Below are 9,793 nucleotides of genomic sequence, written 5' to 3'. Positions count from 1 at the left end.
ATTCTGTGCAGTTTTCTATATGGATGGGCAAAACAATTAAATTGAAGTGGTAAGAAGGAATGAGAGCATTTAGGACAGTACTCCAGTCACATGTGTAAACAGGACCGCAGTATAGGTCCTTCACTGCTACGCCACATCACAGAATTGCAGGGATTGAAAGGGACCTCTGGAGATCATCATTTCCAAGTCTACCTCCTTGTCCAGTTAACCCGTTAATTAAAAACAAGCAGCACTTAGATCAAAATTACTTCTAAAGGTGGTGAATGTATGCATTGTTTCAGAGCTAAGGAGATGACTTAGGGATAGTGAGAGAAGTAAATCTTAACACTCTTTCAGAGGTATATCAGATCAAGTTGTATGGACAGCATGGATATTTATGAACACAATACATTCAAAGAGAGATTAGATACCACTGTGCAATGCAAATGGGTGAAAGATGAATAACAGTATGTCATGTTAAACTGTCCAATGAAACCACAAATATAAATACTAAACTTTGCCCAGACAAGCAACATCTCTGTTGCGAACAAGTTATTACTTCTCCAAATACCATTTACCAAAGTCTAACTGCAGTAATCAAATATTTGGTTTGAACATGCATCTTAAATGTTGCCTCAGCTCAGCTATTCCAGTAGCTCTATCTGGAACAAAACCACTGTAGCTGAGAATTCTTAGGGAGGGACTTCATGTATTTGCACAAAGCAGTGAGGCTCATGACCTGGTGAGGACTGCTGGTGGGTGATGACAGTTTAAGTGATCCCTATAGTTCTGCTCAGTTGCACTGTTCAGGTAAGACTTTGCTCTGTTTATACGGATTTGTTAAGCATAAAATAACATCAGAACAGAGATTGGAGTAGAGAGGAAGGAAAAAAAAGCAGGGAGGAGAGAGAGTTGATTGGAGTTAAAAGTACATAAATCACTTCAGAAATATAATTTGCAAATTCATTGTGTGAAGTAATTAATCAAAGCATGGCTGAGTTATAGTACTTGAGAGACTTTGATCTGACAACTGGAAGAAATATAAAGAAACTACTGAGTATCAAGATACAGTTTAGAACGCAAAACGTTTCTCCATGCTAGTCACAAGTTTAATTACTTCTTTTTTTCTACTGACAGACTGAAATTAAAATAAATGGGCCACATCGAGACAAATTTCAGATGCATGGAGCACTTGAGAATATATTGTTCCCATAACACAGGAATGCCATGAAATATATTAATAAAGCTGTTCAGGATTTTTTGTTTCACTGGGAAATGCACTGAGATCAGAAAATGAAATACGCAATAAATGCTTAACATTTTCTATTTATCTGCTTAATTTAGAGATTCTAAAGTGTTTAAATTTTTACTATAATATACACATCTCCCCAGGTTTACAGCAACATGTCACAAGGAGAATAATTATGGTAAAGCAACAGAGACAGTAGTCAAATGTTAACAGAACTACCTTAATACTGCCGTTCATTACCCTAAAATACAAAGTGATTCAGTGTGAGTAATACATAGAGATTGTTCTGGTAACTCATACAAGCTTGAGGTTGCTGAAAGTGCTGAAATATTTTTAAAATAACTAAATGCACTTTTGGAAAATAAAATCTTTCTTGTGTAAAATATATGCAAATCTGTATTACAGATATTACATTTTTTCAAACTAAGTGACACTACTAATAAATAAATTACTATGTCAGTTTGTACTGCTACCACACCCTGTGAAACACAGCTGCTGCTGGTCCACCATAATGAAACTTGTACAAATAACCAGCAGTCAGTAGCCATGTATCAGGGTCGGCACTCTTAGGGTAAACATTTCTAGTCATTTGCCTTAAAGCGACAACATAAAAGTGAAAATCTGTTACATCACCTGTGTTCTGACTGCTCACTTCCTATTCTATACTCCTTACTGTTACATACTCAAATCAAACAAACAAACACAGATGAAAACCAACCTCTAAAACTATTCCTCTGCTATATTCCTCTCTGATAGGAAGAAGTCTTGAACTGTGCTTTAATCTCCAGGGCAATGACCTCACTCTTTCCCTTTCCTCCCTCCCAGTACATTTCTCCATCTGTTTCACACAGTCTCTTACCTTCTTGTCACGGTTTTCTGCCCTGAGTTATCTGTAATCAGCAAATAAACACATAATCACTAATGTTAATGAAGAATTAGGAAGAAAATCCTCCTTTTTGTCCATTAGTGTGGCCAGCCAAATACAGATGCTTCACTAGCTGCTGCTGTTGTTTATCCATAACTCCTCAATATGTGGTACACACAACAGCAACGAAGTAGATTCATTTTCCTGTCCCTGCAGAATGAATGGCATGGGTTATTGAGCAGTTTTACAGCAGTGGGATCCAGAAACCCTCCTGTAACTATGTGAGTCTGCCAAGCTTGACAGTAGGCTGGAGTTGTAAGAAAAGTGAACCATGTAACAGAAAGAGAATAGCAGCATTTCTTCTGGGAAACAAACCCAAAACCAAGACAATACAAAAGACGTGAACACCCTTTTTTTTTATGCGATTCACTTTTGAAATCATTCTTAAGTAAGGTTTTTTTAAAACAGACACATTCACCTTTAAGAGTCAGGATCTTTAAGATCTCCATCTCCTGGGATACACTGGTATCTTCAGGTCTTCTTTAGCTTCATAGAAATGAAGGAATTAGTAAATTACACGGAGTATGAAGCCTGATGTTTCAAACCTTAAACTAAAAGTGCAATCTTCCTTTCTGCAGACAAAACAAAAGCACTGTTTTAAAGCACTGAAATGTCTCAGCAACTGCAGTTCTAGAGACAATGAGTTCTGCAAGTCCCAGACTCACCGTATCCTTCCTGAGGCCCTGTTTCCTTTCAGGCATCAGTGTTTCTTTCCCAGGCATCCAGTCTCAGCTTTCAAACTGTGACTTGCTGAGTTCTCATGTCACCAGAACTATGTTTTGCAAACCAGTGGTTCCCAGAACTTTTCAAGAGATGCGTCATCCACTGGTTCCCAGAACTTTTCAAGACTTGTGTCTATCTCTTGCAAGGCTACAAAAGACAGTAAAGGAGGGTTGAACAGGAGAAGTAGAGATAAAGAAAGAGAAAGAGAAAAAGAGAGAAAGAAAGAGAGAAAGAGAGAGATAAATAAACAAACAAATAAATAAATAAATAGACAAAAAGGAAAAGGAAAAGGAAAATGAAGAAGAAAGGAAGAGAGAGAAAAAAAAGAAGAAAAAAAAAGATTCTTGAGTCCTTCTGCGTTCTCTATGAATTCATGAAGACAAATATGATTAGGGAAGGCCACCCCTCAAATGGAATGTCTTCTTGTTCATACAAGTTTATTTAAAATATATCTACATACAACTAAAAATCTCAAACATAGGGAATAAATTTCTTCTAACTTCCTTGTCTTTCACTTCAGTACACTGAGAAAAAAAAGATCTTATGAAATCTAGCTTATCTTCTTAACTAAAAATGAAAAACTAATTAAGTAGTTTTCCACAAGAACTTCATCTGTGGAAAAAGAATTGCAAGAACCCTTGAAAAATAAAACTTATATAAGACAGTCCAAAATATCATTAACCCTTGCTACATATCTTGTAAATTTATTCTTATTCATTTTCTTCAGTGCCTTACACAAAGAGATTTTGTGACTTTCAAATCTTCCCTTCTGCCTCTGTCTTATATACCCATTTTCTTTGGATAAATGTGTTTACTGTGAGAAAACAGAATAGAAGTATTTGATTCAGAAGACAAATCTGAAGGGAGGATGTAGAGGAAAGTCGTGAAGAACAGATAGAATAGGTAGCTCTCTGAATAAAAGGAAGAAGTAAAGGGACACAAGACAGTAAAATACAAAAGGCAAGAAAAGATAAATGTTGAAATGTCATATCAAGTGGTAGAGAATATCTTTCGACAACAACCTAACTTTTTTTAAACAATAATTTCCAACGCAGGGTTGGAGCCCTATTCTGTCTATAGAAATAAAATGTAACTGTCATAAGCTTGGGTACCTCAGTAGTCACTGCTTTTCATTTTGCGATCTTTTTCTTTATGTCTGTCACAAAGATAAGCAACATTCTTCTCCGTTGGGTAAGTAATGTGAATGTTACAAATATCTACTACAGACAGATACTTAATCCTTATTTGCCACCTATTGATATTCAAACTATGCAACCCACATTTTGCACAGAAGTGAACAGTGTTCCACAAAAGCAAGTATCTGTTTCTTTGACCATTTAACTTTACCAGCAGGTTATTTCTAGTTATTTCTCTATCCTCTTTCCCTTGGGGGAAAAAAAAAAAATTAATTGCTAGGAATGTTACTCTGTTACCAACCTTTGATGGTCCTCGCAGTTGTTCATTGGCTATCAAGTAACCTGGAGAAATGAAGTCATTACAAAGGATGTACACCATCATCCAAGATTCTATGCTTTCTGAATTAGAAGTCTATATGATACCAATAGCAGTCTCATTAAAATTTGTTGTTATATATCATCATCTATATTGCATTCAATTTCTATACTAAGGATGTGGTAACAACTAAGAACCTTCTACAGTGTGGATCCAACTCCTTTTGATATACTTCTCCCTCAAAGTCACAAGTTGGTCTTCTTCACCAGTCTTCAGCAATTCTTGCCCCCATGTAATGAGGCACTAATATGACATTCTGATCACTTTTTCCTTGGTTTTCCATGGTGCCCCTCCTTGAATTTGAACAGGTGATATTCCTTAAATCTGGCTGTCCAAGAAAAATTTTACTTCTTTTTTTATTTTTTTCTAATTTGAATCTGTATGTGGAATTTTAAAAATCAAATTCCCAACATTTTCATTAATTTTCTACAGGATGAAATCTTATTGGCCTCTTCTTACAGGCAGAAAACTAAGAAGAATGATGAATTCCATATTCCCAGAGTTAAATATGTGAAAAGTGCATGTGCATGCGAAAGTCCTGGGAAGAAGCTCCTCCTCTCCATTCTCTTAATTTAGCCTTAAACTCGTAGAAATGTCCATAATCAGCACTGAAAAGTGTTCTCTGTGTTGATACATCATACTTCAGAAAAAAGTGGATGACAGAAATCTGTGATTTTGAGATGAGATCTGCACGCGCTTAAAAGGAAGATACAACAGGAGGGGGAGCTCTCAGTACATTGGCAATAACGAAAGCAAGTTCCAGTGCAGCGTTTTCCAAGCAAGGAAAAGGATCAGCCCCCCTTCCCCCCCACACACACACCCTTCTGCTTTTATCGTGGAAAAGGAACCATTTCCCTACTTGCAGAGACTAACCTTTGGCATTTACTGGCAAAAATATGTTTCTTCAAATTACACCTTTCCTTAATCAAAAGCTTTCTTGATCTCTGGTTATATGTGGTATGTTGTTTGTTGCGTTACAAAAGAAAAACTGACCTAAACATCTTCTCATCTTTGCTTTTTTTGATAGAATACACAAAATCTAACTTGATTCAGAAAGCAACTACAGCAAACATCAAGAGAAAGATCAAGGACAACATAAGTAACAAGTCAGAGATCCAAGAAGTGTTGTACAACTGCTCTCTGTTATCACTTTCTCTCTTAGGTAATTATTTCATGTTTTCTGCTCAGAACCAAAAACTTCTCCTGCCCTGTGACCTATTATGTCAGATACATACTTTAGTTTGTGATCTACCAGTGATCCCCCCCAGAAATCACATTCCTTCTTTGCAGCTTTTTCCTCATTTATTGCAGTGTGCTTCACTCACTCAAGTTGAAATCAAGTAGAGACATTTGGGATGTCTAAATACGAAACAGCTAATTAGAGTCTAGATATATACACAAGTAACAAAGGAAAGAAGTTCACTTTGTAAGCAAAAAAGAAATATCACTGAAATCAGTCAGTAATAACTCATCCAGCCATTGCCATCTAGCAATTTCATTACAGGTAACAAGAGGACCATGTAGAATGATTGAAAGGAAGGTTTAATAGACATAGAACAGGCTAGACATGAGAAGAGAGACTGTAAATATTTTTGAATCACTACCTTCATAAATTTCTAATAAAATGGGATGATTTCTTGTGTTATAACCCTTGGCAAGGCATGTGTGATGCAGAAAAAAAAATATTTAAATGGTTCTAAAATGATCTAATTTTATTTGCCTGGCATTACTGCAAATAATTCTGAATGTAACCTTCAAAAGAGAAAACGACGTGACATTTTCCATCCTCCTATTATGAGTTTGATTCAGCCCATTGAATACTGTAATATCAATAGATGCTAGGTAAGCTGAAAAAAAAAAGATGTAAAGAAAGACTATGAGTAACAAAATACTTGAGACCAATCAAAACTAAATAAATATCGGCTATTTAATGCTTACAAACTAATCATGAAATTAGTAAGAAATAACTGCATTAAGTAAAACAATAATAGAAGTAAGAAATCTGTACAGATACCCAAAAATAAAAACATAAAAAAGAAGAATGGTCCAAGGAATAGAAGGATTTAGATGATGCTTGCTTAATTTAGCAAACCAGATGCTGAGAAAAGAGAATACACTAGAGAAGAAGAAAAGCTAGTAAAGCTGAAAAATAAAAGTTCATCCAAGACTGATTAAAAAAAAAAAAATCTTGCATAAGATTGCACTGGAAAATTTGAAGAGGGTTTTTAATTGCCAGAGAAGTAAGATAGAAGCTTAATTATTTTTAAGATAGAAGTTGGTACATCTCTGAATGCAATGTGGTTGACAGGAATAGAAGAGAGTGGTACCCAGGAGGTCCTAGCTGCTCCACATGACCCAGAACACCCGTTTGAATCTTATGCCCATACAAAACAGAGGCTTATCATCACTGATACTCTACAAACAGAAAAAGAGGCTAAATTTCTCAAATTTTGCACTTGTGTAGTGAATAGAATTCAACTAATATTAATGAATTCTCTTAGTAGAACAAATTTAAAGATTTGTGGTTTAGTACTCTAATGACACACATCAGACTCTCAGAGAACATTTGCTATCAATCTCACCTACACCAAGATTTTTCTTGTTTTCTCTTTTTGTCCCTCACAAATCAAATATTTCAATTATGATTTACACAAATTAAAAATTTTTGTAAAAAAAGTAGCATAAGTAAAAATGTAATTTAAAAGAACTTCTAGATCCAAAACCACTCTGTAGTGTTACAACCTCAAAGCATCCAACCTACTTGATGAAAGCTATCTGTAAAAACACAAACATATAAAGTTATAGGGAGACATCTATAATGTGATCCAAAAGTTATAGATAAATAAATACATCTATTAAGTTACTTCTAAAGCAGAAATGTGGAGGGTCTTTTACTGAAACTTGTTTCAGAATAGTCTTTGGGCTATAGCACAGACATCCTGTGGAGCTGAGCTTCTGGAAGCTACGTAGCACACAACTCCTGGGGTACCACACTTGAGGGTTGTTGGGTTTTTTTGTTTGTTTTTTTGCATGGTTATTCTCTTTTTATTTCACAGAGTTCACTCCTGGTGCTATGTGCGCTCATGATCCTCAGCAGGTCTTCAGGCATGTAAGTTTGAATCAACAAAATGGGCCTGAGCATGCTCCAGTTAGTCAGATTTTTCCCTTAGGGAAGTCTTCTAAATCCTCATGGTTCACAATACCTAAATGACCAAGTGGAGAAAGTGAAAGAACTTACCGTTAGTGATAGGTACTTAATTTAGTTATGGATCTCAAAGCTGTTATTATCCACTTGCAGATATGGTCTTTGTGCACTTTTTTTATACTTATATATCTAAAGAAGCCCTGAGCTAGCAAATTTAAGGGATACTACTGCTTTGCAAGTAGAGTGACACAGTCAGAAAGGAGAAGAAGGAAATAAAACCTAAGCTGATAAATGATTCTATTCATTTCATGGGAGAGAACACAGGTAGAAGGCAGTTGTGGGTCCCTTTGCAGATCTAGTTGGAAGTTCACTGGGAAATATTCAGCTACAATTAAAATGGTTGCCATTAAAAAATCTTTGGTAGATGAAATGCGCAGTAGATCAAGTGGTAGCCAGCGTCTCCCTCAGAGCACCCTAAAAACTGGGTTTGAATTCATAAGTGACCTGATTGTACATGTGCAAATGCTTCCATATAAAGGTTAGGCACCCATTGTTACTGCAGCGTCTGTTAAAAAAGATAGCCATATCGGTTGCTAGGAGATGGCAGAATTCTCCTGGAGAAAAATCACTCCTGATAAAAAAAAAAAAGATTTTACATAAAGACCTTCTTAAATATAAATATCTTTGACAGCAGCTATTATTACTCACTGAGTTCCTTCGCAACTGAATAAATGGCAGAAAAATATATTATTCAAATATCATTATATCCTAAAGTGTTAAATAGATTTTTCTCTCTTTTTTCCCCTCCTTTTTTGTTACTCCAATGTGATATTTCTTTCCAGCTAAAATTACTGCCTTCCTTTTTCTGTAGACCATTACATGAAAGAAACATTTGGAGAACTGAGCTCAAAAATTGAACTTGCTTGTCTTCCACTATGAAACCAGATTTGCTTAAAACAAATTGTACAGTAGGATAAACACTTTACTGGGAGGGAGCTGGGATGCAAAAAGATGAAGGGAAGCTTGCAGCAAGTCTTCACAAATGGATGGATGGGGGAAGGCAGGTGGAAGGCTGTGTCTCGTGAAAGCAACCAACCATCCAATTCCATTTCAATAATGTTTGTAATTTTCTCCCTATTGGGGTTGCTGGAAGAACAGCTGCCCTATATTTGTGACCATGTGTCCAGCTTTTGGTGAATATGACCCTAACAAATACAACACAAAACAAATGATATACTTGCTGTTTTAAACTTGTGTAGTCAATAAATGAAACAATAATCTTTCCTAATTTAGTGTGCTCAGACTTGTCATTGTGGCCATGAGAACTCCTCAGCTGCAGAAGACAAAGGCATGCTGCCCACACAATACACGGTTCCAGCAGCTGTGCCTTCCATTGACTCAAGCTGGAAGAAATGTAGATCAAATACCAACAATAACAGATCAATGTTGTAAATATTAGCATGAGAAAGAGTGCACCAAACTCCGAGTGTGTCTTTTTTGTCTGGTTGTAATAAAGTTTCTCAAGAATTTTGCACATGGGGACAAGAGTGTGTATGCACACGTATTCAAAGCGCCTCAGAAACAGGCAGCAGCATGTTTTCTTGTACAAATATTGACAAGAATCCTTCAGTTTATTTGGAATTTTCCTAAGAAAGCTGCAACAATACAGTAATACCTCTTTGCTACTTTCCACACAGTTGTTTCAACTGCTGGCACCAGGAAATCCTTTTTGTTTTAATCAACACCACTTGGAGTGATGACGTTTCCTTTTTTCTTTTAGTGACAGACATGGTGCATTTCCTTGCACAAAGTTCTCATGAGAGACTTTTGTGCATGTATATCCAACTGCAAATGTGTATTTGTGAGGTAGCTGAAAGAGGTCACTATATTTTCTTCTTCTATTTTTCATCCCAATACTTTATGCGCCGTTGCTGTACTTTCAAATACAAAAATGAACTCAAGAAAAGCAAAGGAACTACTGTCAACAGGTATAGTAGAATATCTGAGGAATATTTGGGAGATAAGGAGTTGTTCATTTAGTGAAGCTTTCAATTTAAGTTCAGTGGTGCTTTCCTCCTCAGTCTCCTTTCTAAGCTTACACGTGAAAAAAACTGTACAGTAAGACATCAGTGCTTTATAATAATTAGACTTAATCAAAGTTATTAAGGTAATTAGAATGTAACATGCACATACCCCAACTACTACACTGTGGTGAATATTTTTGCAGCACCGTACTTTTCTGTGCAATTGTGTATAATAC

At 36.0% G+C, this 9,793-nt stretch overlaps 1 long non-coding RNA gene across 2 annotated transcripts; it reads left to right on the top strand.

Moving 5' to 3' along the window:
- The first annotated feature begins 707 nt into the window (after positions 1-707).
- On the top strand, positions 708-9,047 carry LOC122178396. Of its 2 annotated transcripts, none has more exons than XR_006178311.1 (4): positions 708-789; positions 5,416-5,550; positions 7,445-7,497; positions 8,827-9,047. It is a non-coding gene; the product is annotated as an uncharacterized LOC122178396 (long non-coding RNA). The 2 variants fall into 2 exon arrangements; XR_006178312.1 differs by lacking the exon at positions 8,827-9,047 and adding an exon at positions 8,405-8,790.
- The last annotated feature ends 746 nt before the right edge of the window (positions 9,048-9,793 follow it).

This window comes from Lagopus leucura, unplaced genomic scaffold, assembly GCF_019238085.1.
Source record: "Lagopus leucura isolate 7727_CA_CO unplaced genomic scaffold, USGS_WTPT01 Super-Scaffold_100001, whole genome shotgun sequence".
NCBI lineage: Eukaryota > Metazoa > Chordata > Aves > Galliformes > Phasianidae > Lagopus > Lagopus leucura.
This window is presented reverse-complemented; position numbering and strand designations above follow the sequence as displayed.